Genomic DNA, 23,859 nt, shown 5'->3' on the forward strand with positions numbered 1-23,859 from the left:
TCCTACTGAAATCAACTTATAAATCTTTCACATTTAGATGAGAAACTTGATTTTATCAGTCATGATGTTCTGACACTATTTACTGTATGAAAAGAAACCTTTTATTATATATTAGCTTCCATTTAGCATTCAGAAAATAAAGCACTACCAGCCATTATGGGGAAAAGTTCATTTCAGCAAATTGCTAGAGTTACTGCTTCTAATGCCATTAGTCTCTTCCTTCCTTTTTTCCTCAAGGTACTGTGTATATTTTTACAACTAACACAATTTTTGATGGGTCACTAAAAACAAAGAACACAGGAAGGTTAAATATAAATCTGCATATACACTCCAAGAGGAAGGCAACCAAACAAATGCAAGAAGGGATAGGATTATATATAGTAGTTCCATAGTAAGAAATTTAATAGTGTCAAGTAGACTGCTAATTTCAGCTCTAGGTATTTAGGCATCCTTTAAGAGACTTATAGGTTAAAACTACCTTGCCCATATGACTTTGGGACCCAAAGGAATGAAAGAAAAAAAAAAAAAAAACACTAAACATAAAAATGTGTAGACAGAAAGTTGCCTGAAGCAATATCTAGATTTTAAGAAAATTTAAAGTGCATCTTTATCCACTTAGGTATTGATTACCAATGTATAAATATAAATGTATTAAGAATATGTTAAATTAAAGTGTCACATTCTCATAATTAAATGAGTTAAAGTTTATCAAATGTATGTTTGGAAGGCCTGGATAACTGGCTGTCATACATGTATTCACTCATTCATTCACTCTACAGGCATTCACTGAACGTCCACTGGGTGCCAGCTCCATGAGGGCAGTGGGGCTTCACTGATGCATCCCTGCTCTCAAGGGGTCTATTGTCTAGGCTTGTACACTAGAATCACTTTAAAAATCACAGTTGTGTACCAGACCAGAGACTCAGACTTGATTGGATCAGGCAGTGGAATTTGTAAAGAGTTCCGCAGGTTATTTAAGTATGCAACCGGGTCGGGTGCTACTGGGCTAGAGGGAGAAACAGACAAGAAGTAAATAAATGCCCAACAATCCTACAAGTTTAGAGGTATCACTCCTGGGTGATCTGGGGGCACAGAGAGTAAAATCCCAAATCCATTCACTGGAGTGGGGAATGGGGATAAAAGGTGAGGGGGATCAATCAGGGATTGAAGATAGGAACGTGTATTTATTGAGTGCCAAGCCCTTTACACTCACTACCTCATTTGATCTTTAAAGAAACTCTGTAAAATTATGTTATCACCCTCTCTCTACCAGTGATGAAATTGAGATTCTAATTAGTTAAGTACCATTCCCAAGCTTATATAACGAGGTTTGAATCCTGGGCCTTCTATGACAGACACATCATAAGGCCTTCCTCTATTTCAGCATCCTACCCCAGATAATTAAGAGTGATAAGAAGACAGAACTTGGAGGCTATTCCAAGCATGAGAAACAGTAAGAAGCGTAATGGAGCCAGAGTACAGACAATGAGATAAATGGTGGAATATCAGGTGAAGAAGCAACTGACGACAGATATTTGAAATCCCTAATGAGCAATGCCAGAGAATAATGGGTAGTGTGTATAAAGTTGTTTTTTTTTTTTTAAACTGGGAAAGGGTTCATGGCTTTCATTGGTTATCAGTGGCATGTATGACTCAAAATAAAATTAAGAACAATCTCTTTGTTCTTAATAAGGAGGAGAGAGATATTGCATTTTTGTTGGTTGGTTTGTGAAGGTACCTCTGGCAGCAGTGTGGAAAACAAACAGGTTGTGAGAAGACCATTTAGAGGCTGCTGTATCAGTCCGGGTGGAGATGCTCACCTGAGACAGTAGTCCCAGAGGTAAAAAAGAAGAGGAGGGATTGAATGAAAGGGCCACCGTTTAGCAATCTTTATGCCTCAGTAAAGAACTGATCGTGAGCGTGGGAGCTCTCACAGACCTTTTTTCCCCTGATACTACAACTCTTAATCGGACAATTTCTTAAATGATGTAAAACTATGTCTATGCTATACATTTTCTCTCTGTGAAATCAAAAGTAGCTTCAAAGTTTAATTACTGGTATTAAACTACAGTGCAATTTCTAGAACAAATGACCTGGATCTTCATAATAATGTGACCTAACACTTTAATTATCATTCCATGTAACTGTGTTTCTATTTGTTTTGGTTTGTGCAATATGCATGGTGGTTAAGCACTGGGTCTCAAGCCAGCATGCCTGAGTTTAAATGTCAGTGTCTGACCTTGGATTCATTACTTAATCTCTCTAAGCTTCAGTTTCCTCACCTATAAACCAGAGAGAATCATAGTCACTACCTTAAACCATTTTTAAGAGGTTTAAGTAAGCTAATATTTGTAAAGCATTTAGCACAGTTCATGGCATACAATAAATGTCATAAAAGTTAGCTAGTGTTACTATTCTATTTAAGCTTAATCATCTGACATTTTATTTGGACTCATATCCCTTTTCATATCCAAATCAATTTAAGAAAAACATTTAATGTCTTGTTTTCGTCCAACCATGAGAGTGAATGTAGACAGCTACATTTCAGAAACCAGCTTTTTAGATGTACGTTGAAATTTAAAATTATATCACACTTGGAATTTTCTCACATAACTATTTAAGAATTTGGATTGTATTCATTAAAGATAAAGCCATGAAAACATAATATTCCAAGCATGAGTGAAAATTTTGATAGTGGTCTTTGAAGAAAAGGTTAGAGGATTTTATGATTTCAAGTCAAAAAGTGTTTATTGAGCATCTATTATATGCTAGGCATTTCAGTACTAAAAGATGAGTATTCCCTGATAGAGACAAAAAAGGCAAAATAAAGTAAACAAGGTTCAAAGAAAGACCTGCTTACTTGTTTAAGACTGGCATCATGCACATTACAAAGCATTTCGTCATCCACCCACCCTTTTACCTAATGTAGACATTCGATCAGGAATTAGTAACCTTTGCTTTTTCCTATGTTGCACTCTCCTTCCTCTGACTTACCTGGCTGAACCCCAACATACTGTTCATTACTTTTCAGCACTTTACTCATTTCACAATTTCTCATGAAATCGGAATCAATAATGACAACAGTGTATAGCCAGTCAGATTTCATTTTATGGCAATCTACCTTAAGGCGCAGTCTTCAGGAAAACAACGTGTTGAAATACAAGGACTGACTATGTCACAAACACACACCTGGTATTAACCAGAATCTGCTCAAACTATGACAATATCAGAATACAAGAATAACAAGGCAGGTGAAAAGACGTTCAAAGTCAAGTGAGAGAGGAGGGCGTTTACCATCACTTGGCAGATGAAGTGGTTTGACTACAGGACCGTGAGGACCGTATTTTTAGCAAGCTGTTTTCATCGGCAATAAACTCCAGGAATAAGTATTGGCATCATATTTATATGCCACATTTTGATGATACCAAGTCCCTTTAAGTTTTCAGTTTCCTCCTGGCTGCTTCTTATCAGATGAGATCTTAACCTTTGAGGACAGGGCCTTGGCGTCTGCAGAGCAGAAACGGCACTGTCCTAATAACTACACTTCAGTGCAAATGGACCCTGTGAGCAAGTCGTTCTGATGCAGGCACACTCCACCTTATGTACCTGAGTTAATAACTGTTTAGGAATATATGGGTCTTTTTTGTCTCTCTCATCTGAAGCTGTCACAGCCAATCAGACAATTCTAAGATATGTGAGGCTCTATCCATGTGCTCTAATTGTCTTTTTTTAAAAAAATAAGTTTATTTATTTATTTATTTATTTTAATTTTTGGCTGCATTGGGTCTTCGTTGCTGCGCGGGCTTTCTCTAGTTGCGGCGAGCAGGGGCTACTCTTCGTTGCGGTGCGCAGGCTTCTCATTGCAGTGGCCTCTCTCATTGTGGAGCACGGGCTCTAGGCGCGCGGGCTTCAGTAGTTGTGGCTCACGGGCTCTAGAGCACAGGCTCAGTGGTTGTGGCACACGAGCTTAGTTGCTCCGCGGCATGTGGGATCTTCCCGGACCAGGGATCGAACCCGTGTCCCTTGCATTGGCAGGCGGATTCTCAACCACTGCGCCACCAGGGAAGCCCCTAACTGTCTTTTTGCTATTCCAACAACACTAAGCACTTCTGTTCTCTTTTACATGCATCTCAAATTCTAGGTCTAAGCAAGAAAAACCAAAAATTGCAGCAGCAGATATTGCTGGCTACCAAGGGATCAGGACATTTGACTTAACTGCTGTTTATAATTTCATTTTTTTAAGTCAGTGCTGTTTGTGGTCCCATAATATAAAGCAGGTTGCCTCCTTTATTTCTATTTTGCATCAAATCTCTAGAAGTTACTTACCAGTAAGTAGTGAGGTGAGGAGAATGATAATATCTCAGAGTACTGGTACAGACAAAGAATTCAAATATTTTAAAGCAGTCATTCTCTATTTATAAATCTTATTTGCCAGATATTACTTCTTTGTAGATTAATTTGTAATTGGATCTTTCAGACTCATTCCTTTAGTTTGTCGAACCCCTACAGTATGCAAGGCACAGGATCTAGGCACTGGGGATCCAACAGTAAAAAATTCCTGCCCTTATATTTAGTGAGGGAAGAGGGGAGAGATGCAACTAAATGAGAAAAAAAGCATGCACACACACACACACAAACACACACACACACACACACACACACACACGATGTTTAGTGGTGATAAGCATTATAGAGAAAAATATAACCAAGAAGGAGGTAGAGATCACTGGGAGTGGGTTAAAAGCTGGGGGCTCTGGGAAGGTTTCCCTGAGGAATTATTTGAAGAAAGACACAGAGGTGAGGGAGGGAGCCATACAGATACCTGGGTGAAGAGAGTCCCAGGAAAAGGAAAGAGCAATGCAAAAGCCCTGAGACAGACTGTCCTTGGCATGTTCAAGGACTAGAAAGGAGGCCAGCAAGGCTTAGGCAGTATGAATAACGGGAAGGACCACGGGCTGTGACCGCCTGTGATCATTATACAGGTGCTCAAAACACTCCCCCAATCAGTAGGCACCCACAGGGATTAGGGTATGAAGTCAGAAAAGTATCACTTCCCTTTTTTTGGGTAATTTTATTTAGCTTTTACTCCCGCTTTGTTCTATGTATCTTTATACACAATATTCTTTGTCTTTCATAGAAAATCTACACAGGAGGTATTATAATTCTTATTTTACATATAAGAAAACATTGCTTAGAGAAATTACTTGCTCACTGGAAAGCATTAGGAACTCTGACTCTAAAACGTCACTACGTCCCTCCTTCTAAAAAATTGCTAAGAAAAACTACTTCAAAAAATAGTTGAGACTGCATTGGACTTGCAGGTCCGGGTGCTGCAAGCTTGGAAGTTGTCACTCCATCCTAACAGTGAGTAAAAACCCGGACAAACTGAAAGATCAACAACTCCTCTTAGATCAGTAAGGGAAGTGAGGTCACAGGGCAGATCACTGCCCTCCAAACTGGAGAGACCAACAGGCAGATCGAGAAAATCACAACCTACCAGAGCAGAAACTCATGAACTGAAAACTCCCCAGGAAACAGAGGCAAGAGAGGAAAACCTGAACTGTAATTTATGAATCACTGGAGGCTCAAAGTGGACAAGTCTGAGAGTTAAAAATTCTGGGAGCTGGTGATAGGGGAGCCTTCACAAGTTTATGAGTTTTATTTTGAGGTTAGGGACCAGGTTCTCCCTATAAATATTAGAGAAAAATCCCCTCATGCTCTGTCAGGGTCAGAGAGAAGGGAACAGCTTCAAAATACGTCAGACAGCTCTGTTCTTCTTAACAAGGTTTGCCCTCGGGAGAAACTGTTTAACAGAGCCTAACCTGCTGGGGTTTCATCAGAGCCTAACTGACATGGGAAAAGAAAAGACCAAATTCTAGCTAGTTCTAGCTTTCTTGTGTCACCGAAGGGTGGAAGACAACTGAGAAGCGTAGGTGAAGTGCACAGTCCAGAGGCACAGGCTCACTAAAAGACTGCGACCTAATCACAGAACTACAGAATACTTACCCCCCCCCACCACCTGACCACCACATCTCGAAAGGCCTGTTTACATCAGTCCCTTTGGCCCAGCACAACATGTCCGACTATCAAGAAAATCTACAAAACATACTAAAAGGCAAAATAAAATTTCTATTTGAAGAAATAGAGCAAGCATCAGACTCAGACACGGCAGAGACATTAGAATGATCAGATCTGGAATTTAAAACAACTAATGTTAATAAGCTAAGGGGTCTAATGGGTAAAATAGACAGCTTGTAAGAACAGATGGGTTGGGTAACATAAGCAGAGAAATAGAAATCCTTAAGAATCAAAAAGAAATGCTAGAGATCAAAAATATTGTAACAGAAATGAAGCATGCCTTTGATGGGCTTACTAGTAGACTGGATATGCCTGGGGAAAGCATCTCTGAGCTTGAGGATAAATCAGAAACCTCAGAAACTGAAAAGCAATGCGAGCAGAGACTGAAAAACAAAATACAGTATCCAAGAACTGTGGCACAACTAAACAAGGTGTAACATTCACATAATGAGAATACCAGAAGGAGAAGAAAGAAAGGAATAGAAGAAATACTTGAAACAATAATGACTGAGAACTTCCCCAAATTAGTGTTGGACATCAAACCACAGATTCAGGAAGCTCACATAACACCAGGAAGGATAAATGTAAAAAAACTACACCTAGGTATATCATATTCAAACTACAGAAAATCAAGGATAAAGAAAAGATCTTGAAAGAAGCCAGTGGAAAAAGATACCTACCTTACCTACAAAGGAACAAAGATAAGAATTACACCTGACTTCTCAAAAAACATGCAAGCAAGAAGGGATTGGAGTGAAATTAAAGTGCTGACAGCAAAAAGTCACCAACCTAGAATTCTGTATCCTGCAAAAATAACTAAAAATAAAGGAGAAATAAAGACATTCTCAGACAAAGAAAAATTGAGGGAATTTGCTGCCAGTAGACCTGACTTCAAAATAGACTAAAAGACGTTCTTCAGAGAAAAGAAAATTAATATAGGTCAGAAAATTGGGTCTACAAAAAGAAAGGAAGAATATTGAATAGGAATAAGTGAAGATTAAAAAAACTTTTATTTGTTTTATCCTTAATTGACCTAATAGGTAACAGTTTGCTCAAACCAATAATGGCAACAATGTATTAAATTATATATTTAATATGTATTATGTATATACATAATGTGTAATTATGTATATAATTAAATTATATACTTAAGGGAAATGAATGACAGCAATGATACAAGGGACAAGAGGGAGGAATTAGATTATTTTATTAGTATAAGGTACTAACACTACCTGTGAAACAATATAGTGTTATTTGAAAGTAGACTTGGATTAGTTATAAATGTATATTGAAAACTCCAGGGCAATCTAAAGAAAATTTTAAAAATATATATATATGACTGATAATGCTAAGAAAGGAAAGGAAACAGAATCATTTAAAATACTCAATTAAAACCACAAGAGGCGGGGCTTCCCTGGTGGCACAGTGGTTAAGAATCCACCTGCCAATGCAGGGAACATGGGTTCAAGCCCCGGTCCGGGAAGATCCCACATGCCGCGGAGCAACTAAGCCTGTGTGCCACAACTACTGAGCCTGTGCTCTAGAGCCCGTGAACCACAACTACTGAAGCCCACACACCTAGAGCCTGTGCTCTGCAACAAGAGAAGCCACCGCAATGAGAAGCCTGTGCACCGCAATGAAGAGTAGCCCTGGCTCGCCGCAACTAGCGAAAGCCAGCACGCAGCAACAAAGACCCAATGCAGCCAAAAATAAGTAAATAAATAAAGTAGCTTTCTAAAAAAAAACCACAAGAGGCAAAAAAAAATGTAAAAGACAAAAATAGGAGCAAAGAATAAGGGCAACCAACAGAAAACAGTAACAAATATGGTAGCTATTAATCCAACTGTATCAATAATCACTTAAAATGTCAAAGGTCAAAAGGTACAAATCAAGTCAAATTGTCAGAGCAGATCAAAAATAAGACCAACTATATATATGTAGTCTAAAAAAACCCCACTTTAAATATAAAAGCACATATAGATTAAAAGCAAATGCATAAGGAATGGTATGCCATGCTAACATTAAATAAAAGAAAGCAGAAATGGCTATATTAATTTCAGACAAAGCAGACTTCAGAGCAGGGAAAGTTATTAGGAATAAAAAGGGCATTTCATAATGATAATGGTGAATTCTCCAAGAAAACATAACAATCCCTAATGTGTATGTGTCTAAAAACTGTGTCAAACTACATGAAGCAAAACTTGTAGAATTGCAAGGAGAAATACATGAACCCACTATTATATTAGGAGACTTCAGCACCCCTCTATCAGAAATGGACAGAACCCTTCTAGGCAGAAAATCAGTAATGATATAGTTGAACTCAACAACACCATCAATCAACTGAATACAATTGACATCTATGGACTACTTCAGCCAACCACAGCAAAACACATTTTTCTCAAGCTCTCATGGAAAACTGACCAAGATAAACCACATTTGGAGTCATAAAACACTCCTTAACAAATTTAAAAGAATAGAAATCATACAATGTTTGATCTCAGACCACAATGAAATTAAACTAGAAATGTATAACAGAAAGGTAACCGGAAAATCCCCAAATACTTGAAGACTAAACAACACATTTCAAATAAAGCATGGGTCAAGGAAGAAACATCAAGAGAAATTTTAAAATATTTTTAACTAAATGAAAATGAAAATACACCTTATCAAAATTTATGAGATTTTCCTCTAAGCACCAGGCCAGAGAAAGCAGTGCTTAGAAGAAAATTTATGGCACTGAATGCATTAGGGGAAAAGAAAAAAAAAAAAGATCTAAAATCAATCATCTAAAATTCTACTTACAAAATTTTCTGGGGGAAAAAAAGAGTTAATACAATTAAAAATAAGCAGAAAAAAGAAAAATTAGAATAGAAATCAGTGAAATTAAAAATCAAAAATCAATCAAATTAATGAAAACAAAAGCTGGTTCTTTGAAAAAATTTTAAAAATTAATAAGATTCTAGCCAGGCTAAATAAGAAAAAAAAGAGAGAAGACACAAATTGCTAATATCAGAAATCAAAGAGAGGACATCACCCAAGACCCCATACACATTAAAAGGATAATAGAGGAATGCTAAACAACTCTATGCCCACAAATTTGATAACCTAGATGAAATGGGCTAATATATTTGACATAATCTGCCCAACCTCACACAAGAAGAAATAGTCGTATTAAAAGAAATAAGACAGGAGAAGTCTGAACAGGCATATATATTTTAAAGAAATTAAATCAATAGTTAATAGTGTTCCAAAAGAGGAAGTACCAGGCTAGATGGGTTCATTAGTGAGTTTTACCAAATATTTAAGGAAGAAATTATGCCAATTCTCTACAATCTCATTCAGGGAATAGAAGCAGAGGAAATACTTCCTAACTCATTCTATGAGGCCAGCCTTACCCTAATACCAAAACCAGACAAAAACACTACATGTAAAGTATAGATCTCTACTCTCATGAACATAGAGGCAAAAAAATTCAAAAAATAATTTTTTAACGTTATACTGTTATATTTATTTGATCACATACCTGTTCATTTATTGATTCCCTCTATCCGTCCATCAATCCGTTATTTTCTGATGTACTTCAAAGTATATTGAAGACATCAGTACAGGTCTCTATAAACATTTCAACAGGCATATCATTTATCCTTGTTTATAGTTCTTTCTTTTTTGCCTTTTTTTTGGAATTTTTGAATTTTATTTTATTTATATTTTTATGCAGCAGGTTCTTATTAGTCATCCATTTTAAACATATTAGTGTATATATGTCAATCGCAATCTCCCAATTCATCACACCACCTCCCCCCCGCTCCACTTCCCCCCTTGGAGTCCATACGTTTGTTCTCTACATCTGTGTCTCTATTTCTGCCCTGCAAACTGGTTCATCTGTACCATTTTTCTAGGTTCCACATATATGTGTTAATATACGATATTTGTTTCTCTCTTTCTGACTTCGCTCTATATGACAGTCTCTAGATCCATCCATGTCTCTACAAATGACCCAATTTTGTTCCTTTTTATGGCTGAGTAATATTCCATTGTATATATGTGCCACATCTTCTTTATCCATTCATCCGATGATGGACACTTAGGTTGCTTCCATGACCTGACTATTGTAAATAGTGTTGCAATGAACAATGGGATGCCTGTGTCTTTTTGAATTATGGTTTTCTCTTGGTATATGCCCAATAGTGGGATTGCTGGGTCATATGGTAATTCTATTTTTAGTTTTTTAAGGAACCTCCATACTGTTCCCCATAGTGGCTGTATCAATTTACGTTCCCACCAACAGTGGAAGAGGGTTCCCTTTTCTCCACATCCTCTCCAGCATTTCTCATTTGTAGATTTTCTGATGATGCCCATTCTAACTGGTATGAGGTGATACCTCATTGTAGTTTTGATTTGCATTTCTCTAATAATTAGTGATGTTGAGCAGCTTTTCATGTGCCTCTTGGCCATCTGTATGTCCTCTTTGGAGAAATGTCTATTTAGGTCTTCTGCCCATTTTTGGATTGGGTTGTTTGCTTTTTTAATATTGAGCTGCATGAGCTGTTTATATATTTTGGAGATTAATCCTTTGTCCACTGATTCATTTGCAAATATTTTCTCCCATTCTGAGGGCTGTCTTTTCATCTTGTTTGTAGTTTCCTTTGTTTTGCAAAGGGTTTCAAGTTTCATTAGGTCCCATTTGTTTATTTTTGTTTTTATTTCCATTAGTCTAGGAGGTGGATCAAAAAAGATCTTGCTGTGATTTATGTCAAAGAGTGTTCTTCCCATGTTTTCCTCTAAGAGATTTAGAGTGTCCAGACTTACATTTAGGTCTTTAATTGATCTTGAGTTTATTTTTGTGTATGGTGTTAGGGAGTGTTCTAATTTCATTCTTTTACATGTAGCTGTCCAGTTTTCCCAGCATCACTAATTGAAGAGACTGTCTTTTCTCCATTGTATATCCTTGCCTCCTTTGTCATAGATTAGTTTACCATAGGTGCCTGGGTTTATCTCTGGGCTATCTATCCTGTTCCATTGATCTGTATTTCTGTTTTTGTGCCAGTACCATATTGTCTTGATTACTGTAGCTTTGTAGTATCATCAGAAGTCAGGGAGTCTGCTTCCTCCAGCTCCGGTTTTTTCCCTCAAGATTGCTTTGGCTATTCGGAGCCTTTTGTGTCTCCATACAAATTTTAAGATTTTTTTGTTCTACTTCTGTAAAAAATGCAATTGGTAATTTGATAGGGATTACATTGAATCTATAGATTGCTTTGGGTAGATAGTCATTTTCACAATATTGATTCTTCCAATCCAAGAACGTATTATATCTCTCTATCTGTTTGTATCATCTTTAATTTCTTTCATCAGTGTCTTTTAGTTTTCTGCTTACAGGTCTTTTGTTTCCCTGGGTAGGTTTATTCCTAGGTATTTTATTCTTTTTGTTGCAATGCTCAATGGGAGTGCTTCCTTAATTTCTCTTTCAGATTTTTCATCATTAGTGTATAGGAATGCAAGAGATTTCTGTGCATTAATTTTGTATCCTGCAACTTTACCAAATTCACTGATTAGCTCCAGTAATTTTTTAGTGTCATCTTTAGGATTCTCTAAGTATACTATCATGTCATCTGCAAACAGTGACAGTTTTCTTCTTCTTTTCCAATTTGTATTCCTTTTATTTCTTTTTCTCCTCTGATTGTCGTGACTAGGACTTCCAAAACTATGTTGAATAATAGTGGCAAGAGTGGACATCCTTGTCTCGTTCCTGATCTTAGAAGAAATGGTTTCAGATTTTCACCATTGAGAATGATGCTTGCTGTGGGTTTGTCATATATGGCCTTTATTATGTTGAGGTAGGTTCCCTCTATGCCCACTTTCTGGAGAGTTTTTATCCTAAATGGGTGTTATATTTTGTCAAAAGCTTTTTCTGCACCTATTGAGATGATCATATGGTTTTTATTCTTCAGTATGTTAATATAGTGTATCACATTGATTTATTTGCATATATTGAAGAACCCTTGCATTCCTGGGATAAATCCCATTTGATCATGGTGTATGATCCTTTAATGTGTTGTCAGAGTCTGTTTGCTAGTATTTTGTTGAGGATTTTTGCATCTATGTTCATCAGTGATACTGGTCTGTCATTTTCTTTTTTTGTAGTACCTTTGTCTGGTTTTGGTATCAGGGAGATGGTGGCCTCGTGGAATGAGTTTAGGAGTGTTCCTTCCTCTGCAAATTTTTGGAATAGTTTGAGAAGGATGGGTGTTAGCTCTTCTCTAAATGTTTGATAGAATTCACCTGTGAAGCAATCTTGTTCTGGACTTTTGTTTGTTGGAAGATTTTTAATCACAGTTTCAATTTCACTACTTGTGATTTGTCTATTCATACTTTCTATTTCTTCCGGGTTCAGTCTTGGAAGGTCATACCTTTCTAAAAATTTGTCCATTTCTTCTTGGTTGTCCATTTTATTGGCTTAGAGTTGCTTGTAGTAGTCTCTTAGGATGCTTTGTATTTCTGCGGTGTCTGTTGTAACTTCTCCTTTCTCATTTCTAATTTCCTTGATTTGAGTCCTCTCCTTCTTTTTCTTGATGAGTCTGGCTAACGGTTTATCAATTTTGTTTATCTTCTCAAAGAACCAGCTTTTAGTTTTATTGATCTTTGCTATTGCTTTCTTTGTTTCTATTTCATTTATTTCTGCTCTGATCTTTATGATTTCTTTCCTTCTACTAACTTTGGGTTTTGTTTCTTCTTCTTTCTCTAGTTCCTTTAGGTGTAAGGTTAGATTGTTTATGTGAGATTTTTCTTGTTTCTTGAGGTAGGCTTTTATAGCTATAAACTTCCCTCTTAGAACTGCTTTTGCTGCATCCCATAGGTTTTGGATCATTATGTTTTCGTTGTCATTTGTCTCTAGATATTCTCTGATTTCCCCTTTGATTTCTTATCTCTTGGTTATTTAGTAATGTATTGTTTAGCCTCCATGTGTTTGTGCTTTTTATGGTTTTTTTCCCTGTAATTGATTTCTAATCTCATAGCGTTGTGGTCAGAAAGGATACTTGATATGCTTTCAATTTTCTTAAATTTACTGAGGCTTGATTTGTGACCCAAGATGTGATCTATCCTGGAGAATGTTCCATGTGCACTTGAGAAGAAAGTGTAATCTGCTGTTTTAGATGGAATGTCCTATAAATATCAATTAAATCTATCTGGTCTATTGTGTCATTTAAAGCCTGTGTTTCCTTATTAATTTTCTGTCTGAATATCTGTCCATTGGTGTAAGTGAGGTGTTAAAGTCTCCCACTATTATTGTGTTACTGTTGATTTCCTCTTTTATAGCTCTTAGCATTTGCCTTATGTATTGAGGGGCTCCTATGTTGGGTGCATATATATTTATAATTCTTATATGTTCTTCTTGGCTTGATCCCTTGATCATTATGTTGTGTCCTTCTTTGTCTCTTGTAATATTCTTTATTTTAAAGTCTATTTTATCTGATATGAGTATTGCTACTCCAGCTTTCTTTTGATTTCCATTTGTATGGAATATCTTTTTCCATCCCCTCATTTTCAGTCTGTATGTGTCTCTAGGTCTTAAGTGGGTCTCTTGTAGACCCCCTATATATAGGTCTTCTTTTTGTATCCATTCAGCAAGCCTGTGTCTTTTGGTTGGCGCATTTAATCCATTCACATTTAAGGTAATTATCAATATGTATGTTCCTATGACCATTTTCTTAATTGTTTTGGGTTTGTTTTTGTAGGTCCTTTTCTTCTCTTGTGTTTCCCACTTAGAGAAGTTCCCTTAGCATTTGTTGTAGAGCTGGTTTGGTGGTGCTGAATTCTCTTAGCTTTTGCTTGTCTGTAAAGCTTTTGATTTCTCCATTGGATGTGAATGAGATCCTTGCCGGGTAGAGTATCCTTGGTTGTAGGTTCTTCCCTTTCATCATTTGAAATATATCATTGCCACTCCCTTCTGGCTTGTAGAGTTTCTGCTGAGAAATCAGCTGTTAACCTTATGGGAGTTCCCTTTTATGTTATTTGTTGTTTTTCCCTTGTTGCTTTTAACAATTTTTCTTTGTCTTTAATTTTTGTCAATTTGATTACTATGTGCCTCAGTGTGTTTCTCCTTGGGTTTACCCTGCCTGGGACTCTCTGTGCTTCCTGGAGTTGGGTGGCTATTTCACTTCCTATGTTAGGGAAGTTTTCGACTACAAACTCTTCAAATATTTTCTCAGGTCCTTTCTCTCTCTCTTCTCCTTCTGGGACCCCTATAATGCAAATGTTGTTGCATTTAATGTTGTCCCAGAGGTCTCTTAGGCTGTCTTTATTTCTTTTCATTCTTTTTTCTTTATTCTGATCCATGGCAGTGAGTTCCACCATTCTGTCTTCCAGGTCACTTATCCATTCTCCTGCCTCAGTTATTCTGCTATTGACTCCTTCTAGTGTATTTTTCATTACAGTTATTGCATTGTTCACCTCTGTTTGTTTGTTCTTTAATTCTTCTAGGTGTTTGTTCTTTAATTCTTCTAGGTCTTTGTTAAAAATTTCTTGCATTTTCTCGATCTTTGCCTCTGTTCTTTTTCTGAGGTCTTTGATCATCTTCACTATCATTATTCTGAATTCTTTTTCTGGAAGGTTGCCTATCTCCACTTCATTTAGCTGTTTTTCTGGGGTTTTATGTTGTTCCTTCATCTGGTACATAGCCCTCTGCCTTTTCATTTTGTCTATGTTTCTGTGAATGTAGTTTTCGTTCCACAGGCTGCAGGATTGTAGTTCCTCTTGCTTCTGCTGTCTGCCTTCTGGTGGATGAAGCTATCTAGGAGGCTTGTGTAAGTTTCCTGATGGGAGGGACTGGTGGTGGGTAGAGCTGGGTGTTGCTTTGGTGGGCAGAGCTCAGTAGAACTTTTATCCACTTGTCTGCTGATGGGTGGGGCTGGGTTCCCTCCCAGTTGGTTGTTTGGCCTGAGGCGACCCAACACTGGAGCCTACACAGCTCTTTGGCGGGGCTAATGGTGGACTCTGGGAGGGCTCACACCAAGGAGTACTTCCCAGAATTTCTGCTGCCAGTGTCCTTGTCCTCATAGTGAGCCACAGCCACCCCCACCTCTGCAGGAGACCCTCCAACACTAGCAGGTAGGTCTGTTTCAGTCTCCTATGGGGTCACTGCTCCTTCCCCTGGGTCCCGATGCGCACACTACTTGTGTGCCCTCCAAGAGGTAGTCTCTGTTTTCCCCAGTCCTATTTAAGTCCTGCAATCAAATCCCACTAGGCTTCGAAGTCTGATTCTTTAGGAATTCCTCCTCCCGTTGCTGGACTCCCAGGTTGGGAAGCCTGACGTGAGGCTCAGAACCTTCACTCTAGTGGGTGGACTTCTGTGGTATAACTGTTCTCCAGTTTGTGAGTCACCCACCCAGCAGTTATGGGATTTGATTTTATTGTGATTGCACCCCTCCTACTGTCTTATTGTGGCTTCTCCTTTGTCTTTGGATGTGGGGTATCTTTTTCAGTGAGTTCCAGTGTCTTCCTGTTGATGATTGTTCAGCAGTTAGTTGTGACTCCAGTGCTCTCGCAAGACAGAGTGAGCGCACATCCTCCTACTCTGCCATCTTGAACCAATCTTCAAAAAAAATAATTTTAAATCAACTCCAACAATGCATAAGAAGAATTTGGTTGGTTCAACTTCTGAAAATTAATTAATGTAAACCAGGGGGCCCCAACCCCTGGGCCTGTAAGGAACCAGGCTGCACAGCAGGAGGTGAGCAGTGGGCAAGCAAGCAAAGCTTCATCTGCTACTCCCCACTGCTCCCCATTGCTCACATTACCGCCTCAACCATCCCCCACCCCCACCCTTGCCCCATCCGTGGAAAAACTGTCTTCCACGAAACCAGTCCCTGGTGCCAAAAAGGTTGGGTAATGCTGATGTAAACCATCATATCAATAGGCTTAAAAAGAAAAATCACATGATTATACCAACAGATGTAAAAAACAAAACAAACCCATGACAAAATCCAACACCCACTTATGATTAAAAACTCTCAGTAAAATAAGAATAGAGGGGAACTTCCTTCACTTGACAAAAAATATCTACAAAAAACATGGAGCTACTATCATACTTAATAGTGAGAATCTTGACTCTTTCTTACTAAGGTCAGGTACAAGGCAAGGATGTTCCCTCTCATCACTCCTTTTCAACATTATATGGAAGCTCTGCCTAATGTAATAAGACAAGTAAAGGGGAAAAGGCATAAAGGTTGGGAACAAAGAAATAAAACTGTCTTTGCTAGCAGATGACATGATCCTCTATGTAGAAAATCTTAAAGAATTGACCAAAAAGATCTCCTGGAACTAAGAAGCGATTATTGCAGGATTGCAGGATACAAAGTTAATATACAAAAGTCAATCATTTTCCTATACAGCAGCAATGAACAAGAGGAATTTGGAAATAATACCACAATACAATTTACATTAGCATCCACAAAGCTGAAATAATATAAATCTAATAAAATATGTAGAAGATCTATATGAGGTAATGTACAAAACTCTGCTGAATGAAATCAAAGACTAAATAAATGAGAGATATTCCATGTTCATGGTTAGGAAGACTTAATATTGTCGAGATCTCAGTTCTTTCCAAGTTAATCTATATGTTTCATGCAATTCAAATCAAAATCCCAATAAGTTACTTTGTGGATGGATATCAACAAACTGATTCTAAAGTTTATAGAGAAAGACCACATACTCAGATGTAGCGACACAATATTGCAGAAGAAGAACAAATCAGAGGATTGACACTACCTGACTTCACAACTTACTATAAAGCTGCAATAATCAAAACAGTATGATACTGGTAAAAGAATAGACAGCCAGATCAGTGGAACAAAATAGAGAGCACAAAATTAGACTACATCAATATAGTCAACTGATCTTTGACAAAAAAGCAAAGGCAATACAATGGAGAAAAGATAATCTTTTCAACAAATGGTCCTTGAACAACTGGACATCCACATATAAAAATATGAATTTGGGGGCTTCCCTGGTGGCGCAGTGGTTGAGAATCTGCCTGCCAATGCAGGGGACACGGGTTCAAGCCCTGGTCTGGGAAGATCCCACATGCCACGGAGCAACTAGGCCCGTGAGCCACAATTACTGAGCCTGCGCGTCGGGAGCCTGTGCTCCACAACGAGAGAGGCCGCGATAGTGAGAGGCCCGCGCACCGCGATGAAGAGTGGCCCCCACTTGCCGCAACTAGAGAAAGCCCTCGCACAGAAACGAAGACCCAACACAGCCAAAAATAAATAAATAAATAAATAAATAAATAAAATTTTTTAAAAAAAATATGAATTTGGACACAGACTTTACACCTTTCACAAAAACTAACTTGAAATGGATCACAGACCTAAATATAAAACACAAAACTATAAAACTCAAAGAAGATAACATAGGAGAAAATTTAAATAACCTTGGGTTTGATGATGCCTTTTTAGATAAAACACCAAAGGTATAGTACATGAAAAAATAACTGAAAGCTAGACTTCATTAAATTTAAAATTTTCTGGTCTGCAAAAGACACTGTCAGGAGAATAAAAAGACAAGCCAAGATCGGGAGAAAATATTTTCAAGACATATTTGATGAATCACAGTTACCCAAAATACACAAAGAACACTTAAAATTCAACAATAAGAAAACAAACAACCCAATTTAAAAAAATGGGCCAAAGACATTAACAGACACCTCACTAAGGAAGGTAAACAAATGGCAAGTAAGCATTTGAAAAGATGCTTCCCATCATATGTCATCAAGGAAATACAAAGTAAAACAAAAATGTGATACTACACATCTATTAGAGTGGACTAGATCTAGAACACTGACAACACCAAATGCTGACAAGGATGTGGAGTAATAGAAACTCTCATTCTTTGATGGTGGGAAAGTAAGATGGTACAGCCACTTTAGAAGGCAATTGACAATTTTTTTACAAAACTAAATATACTCTTACCATATAATCCAGCCACCATGCTCTTTGATGTTTACCCAAAGGGGTTGAAAACTCATGTCCACATGAAAGCCTGCACACAGATGTTTATAGTTGCTTTATTCATAATTGCCAGTACTTGGAAGCAACTAAGATGTCCTTCAGCAGGTGAATGGATAAATAATCTGCGGTACATCCATACAATGGAATTTTTTTTTTTTTTTTTAAGTTTATTTTTTCAAGTTTATTTATTTATTTATTTATGTTTGGCTGTGTCGGGTCTTCGTTTCTGTGCGAGGGCTTTCTCTAGTTGCGGCAAGCGGGGGCTACTCTTCATCGCGGTGCGCAGGCCTCTCACTATCGCGGCCTCTCTTGTTGCGGAGCACAGGCTCCAGACGCGCAGGCTCAGTAGTTGTGGCTCACCGGCCCAGTTGCTCCGTGGCATGTGGGATCCTCCCAGACCAGGGCTTGAACCCGTGTCCCCTGCATTGGCAGGCAGATTCTCAACCACTGCGCCACCAGGGAAGCCCCATACAATGGAATCTTATTCAGTGTTCTAAAAAAATAAGCTATCAAGACATTAAGATACATAGAGGAAATGTAAATGCATACTACTGAGTAATAGAAGCCAATCTGAAAAGTCTACATACTGTATGATTCCAATTATATGACACTCTGAAAAAACTAAACTATATAGCAACAGTCAGCTCTACCCACCATCAGAGCCTCCCATCAAGCCTCTTAGATAGCCTCAACCACCAGAGGGCAGACAACAGAAGCAAGAAAAACTATAATCCTGCAGCCTGTGGACCAAAAACCACAGTTACAGAAAGATAGAGAAGATGAAAAGGCAGAGGGCTATGTACCAGATGAAGGAACAAGAAAAAACCCCAGAAAAACAACTAAATGAAGTGCAGATAGGCAACCTTCCAGAAAAAGAATTCAGAATAATGATAGTGAAGATGATCCAGGACCTCGGAATAAGAATGGAGGCAAAGATTGAGAAGATGCAAGAAATGATTAACAAAGACCTAGAAGAATTAAAGAACAAACAAACAGAGATGACCAATACAATAACTGAAATGAAAACTACACTAGAAGGAATCAATAGCAGAATAACTGAGGCAGAAGAACGGATAAGTGACCTGGAAGACAGAATGGTGGAATTCACTGCTGCGGAACAGACTAAAGAAAAAAGAATGAAAAGAAATGAAGACAGCCTAAGAGACCTCTGGGACAACATTAAACGCAACAACATTCGCATTATAGGGGTCCCAGAAGGAGAAGAGAGAGAGAAAGGACCAGAGAAAATATTTGAAGAGATTATAGTCGAAAACTTCCCTAACATGGGAAAGGAAATAGCCACCCAAGTCCAGGAAGCGCAGAGAGTCCCATACAGGATAAACCCAAGGAGAAACACGCCGAGACACATAGTAATCAAAGTGGCAAAAATTAAAGACAAAGAAAAATTATTGAAAGCAGCAAGGGAAAAACGACAAATAACATACAAGGGAACTCCCATAAGGTTAACAGCTGATTTCTCAGCAGAAACTCTGCAAGCCAGAAGGGAGTGGCATGATATACTTAAAGTGATGAAAGGGAAGAACCTACAACCAAGATTACTCTACCCGGCAAGGATCTCATTTAGATTTGATGGAGAAATCAAAAGCTTTGCAGACAAGCAAAAGCTAAGAGAATTCAGCACCACCAAACCAGCTCTACAACAAATGCTAAAGGAACTTCTCTAAGTGGGAAACACAAGAGAAGAAAAGGACCTACAAAAACAAACCCAAAACAATTAAGAAAATGGTCATAGGAACATACATATCGATAATTACCTTAAACGTGAATGGATTAAATGCCCCAACCAAAAGACATAGACTGGCTGAATGGATACAAAAACAAGACCCATATATATGCTGTCTACAAGAGACCCACTTTAGACCTAGGGACACATACAGACTGAAAGTGAGGGGATGGAAAAAGATATTCCATGCAAATGGAAATCAAAAGAAAGCTGGAGTAGCTATACTCATATCAGATAAAATAGACTTTAAAATAAAGAATGTTACAAGAGACAAGGAAGGACACTACATAATGATCCAGGGATCAATCCAAGAAGAAGATATAACAATTATAAATATTTATGCACCCAACATAGGAGCACCTCAATACATAAGGCAACTGCTAACAGCTATAAAAGAGGAAATCGACAGTAACACAATAATAGTGGGGGACTTTAACACCTCACTTACACCAATGGACAGATCATCCAAAATGAAAATAAATAAGGAAACAGAAGCTTTAAATGACACAATAGACCAGATAGATTTAATTGATATATATAGGACATTCCATCCAAAAACAGCAGATTGCACGTTCTTCTCAAGTGCGCACGGAACATTCTCCAGGATAGATCACATCTTGGGTCACAAATCAAGCCTCAGTAAATTTAAGAAAATTGAAAGCATATCAAGCATCTTTTCTGACCACAACGCTATGAGATTAGAAATGAATTACAGGGAAAAAAACATAAAAAGGACAAACACATGGAGGCTAAACAATATGTTACTAAATAACCAAGAGATCACTGAAGAAATCAAAGAGGAAATAAAAAAATACCTAGAGACAAATGACAATGAAAACACGACGACCCAAAACCTATGGGATGCAGCAAAAGCAGTTCTAAGAGGGAAGTTTATAGCTATACAAGCCTACCTCAAGAAACAAGAAAAATCTCAAGTAAACAATCTAACCTTACACCTAAAGAAACTAGAGAAAGAAGAACAAACAAAACCCAAAGTTAGCAGAAGGAAAGAAATCATAAAGATCAGAGCAGAAATAAATGAAATAGAAACAAAGAAAACAATAGCAAAGATCAATAAAACTAAAAGTTGGTTCTTTGAGAAGATAAACAAAATTGATAAGCCATTAGCCAGACTCATCAAGAAAAAGAGGGAGAGGACTCAAATCAATAAAATCAGAAATGAAAAAGGAGAAGTTACAACAGACACCGCAGAAATACAAAGCATCCTAAGAGACTACTACAAGCAACTTTATGCCAATAAAATGGACAACCTGGAAGAAATGGACAAATTCTTAGAAAGGTATAACCTTCCCAGACTGAATCAGGAAGAAACAGAAAATATGAACAGACCAATCACAAGTAATGAAATTGAAACTGTGATTAAAAATCTTCCAACAAACAAAAGTCCAGGACCAGATGGCTTCACAGGTGAATTCTATCAAACATTTAGAGAAGAGCTAACACCCATCCTTGTCAAACTCTTCCAAAAAATTGCAGAGGAAGGAACACTCCCAAACTCATTCTATGAGGCCACCATCACCCTGATACCAAAACCAGACAAAGACACTACAAAAAAAGAAAATTACAGACCAATATCACTGATGAATATAGATGCAAAAATCCTCAACAAAATACTAGCAAACAGAATCCAGCAACACATTAAAAGGATCATACACCACGATCAAGTGGGATTTATCCCAGGGATGCAAGGATTCTTCAATATACGCAAATCAATCAATGTGATACACCATATTAACAAACTGAAGAATAAAAACCATATGATCATCTCAATAGATGCAGAAAAAGCTTTTGACAAAATTCAACACCCATTTCTGATAAAAACTCTCCAGAAAGTGGGCATAGAGGGAACCTACCTCAACATAATAAAGGCCATATATGACAAACCCACAGCAAACATCATTCTCAATGGTGAAAAACTGAAAGCATTTCCTCTAAGATCAGGAACGAGACAAGGATGTCCACTCTCACCACTATTATTCAACATAGTTCTGGAAGTCCTAGCCACGGCAATCAGGGAAGAAAAAGAAATAAAAGGAATACAAATTGGAAAAGAAGAAGTAAAACTGTCACTGTTTGCGGATGACATGATACTATACATAGAGAATCCTAAAACTGCCACCAGAAAACTGCTAGAGCTAATGAATGAATATGGTAAAGTTGCAGGATACAAAATTAATGCACAGAAATCTCTTGCATTCCTATACACTAATGATGAAAAATCTGAAAGAGAAATTATGGAAACACTCCCATTTACCATTGCAACAAAAAGAATAAAATACCTAGGAATAAACCTACCCAGGGAAACAAAAGACCTGTAAGCAGAAAACTATAAGACACTGATGAAAGAAATTAAAGATGATACCAACAGATGGAGAGATATACCATGTTCTTGGATTGGAAGAATCAACATTGTGAAAATGAGTATACTACCCAAAGCAATCTACAGATTCAGTGCAATCCCTATCAAATTACCAATGGCATTTTTTGCGGAGCTAGAACAAATCATCTTAAAATTTGTATGGAGACACAAAAGACCCCGAATAGCCAAAGCAGTCTTGAGGGAAAAAAACGGAGCTGGAGGAATCAGACTCCCTGACTTCAGACTATACTACAAAGCTACAGTAATCAAGACAATATGGTACTGGCACAAAAACAGAAACATAGATCAATGGAACAAGATAGAAAGCCCAGAGATTAACCCACGCACCTATGGTCAACTAATCTATGACAAAGGAGGCAAAGATATACAATGGAGAAAAGACAGTCTCTTCAATAAGTGGTGCTGGGAAAACTGGACAGCTACATGTAAAAGAATGAAATTAGAATACTCCCTAACACCATACACAAAAATAAACTCAAAATGGATTAGAGACCTAAATGTAAGACTGGACACTATAAAACTCGTAGAGGAAAACATAGGAAGAACACTCTTTGACATAAATCACAGCAAGATCTTTTTTGATCCACCTCCTAGAGTAATGGAAATAAAAACAAAAATAAACAAGTGGGACCTAATGAAACTTCAAAGCTTTTGCACAGCAAAGGAAACCATAAACAAGACGAAAAGACAACCCTCAGAATGGGAGAAAATATTTGCAAATGAATCAACGGACAAAGGATTAATCTCCAAAATATATAAACAGCTCATTCAGCTCAATATCAAAGAAACAAACACCCCAATCCAAAAATGGGCAGAAGACCTAAATAGACATTTCTCCAAAGAAGACATACAGACGGCCACGAAGCACATGAAAAGATGCTCAACATCACTAATTATTAGAGAAATGCAAATCAAAACTACAATGAGGTATCACCTCACTCCTGTTAGAATGGGCATCATCAGAAAATCTACAAACAACAAATGCTGGAGAGGGTGTGGAGAAAAGGGAACCCTCTTGCACTGTTGGTGGGAATGTAAATTGATACAGCCACTATGGAGAACAATATGGAGTTTCCTTAAAAAACTAAAAATAGAATTACCATATGACCCAGCAATCCCACTACTGGGCATATACCCAGAGAAAACCGTAATTCAAAAAGACACATGCACCCGAATGTTCATTGCAGCACTATTTACAATAGCCAGGTCATGGAAGCCACCTAAATGCCCATCGACAGACGAATGGATAAAGAAGTTGTGGTACATATATACGATGGAATATTACTCAGCCATAAAAAGGAACGAAATTGAGTCATTTGTTGAGACGTGGATGGATCTAGAGACTGTCATACAGAGTGAAGTAAGTCAGAAAGAGAAAAACAAATATCGTATATTAATGCATGTATGTGGAACCTAGAAAAATGGTACAGATGAGCCAGTTTGCAGGGCAGAAGTTGAGACACAGATGTAGAGAATGGACATATGGACACCAAGGGGGGGAAAACTGCAGTGAGGTTGGGATGGTGGTGTGCTGAATTGGGCGATTGGGATTGACATGTATACACTGATGTGTATAAAATTGATGCCTAATAAGAACCTGCAGTATAAAAAAACAAACAAAACAACTA

The 23,859-nt window shown here is 37.7% G+C and overlaps 1 protein-coding gene across 1 annotated transcript in view; it reads right to left on the reverse strand.

Annotated features, from left to right (window-relative positions):
- The window catches only part of WDR49 (WD repeat domain 49), a 156,008-nt gene that overhangs the window by 53,446 nt on the left and 78,703 nt on the right, over positions 1 to 23,859 (reverse strand).

The sequence above is a fragment of the Balaenoptera musculus genome, chromosome 4 (genome assembly GCF_009873245.2).
Source record: "Balaenoptera musculus isolate JJ_BM4_2016_0621 chromosome 4, mBalMus1.pri.v3, whole genome shotgun sequence".
Classification (NCBI taxonomy): Eukaryota; Metazoa; Chordata; class Mammalia; order Artiodactyla; family Balaenopteridae; genus Balaenoptera; species Balaenoptera musculus.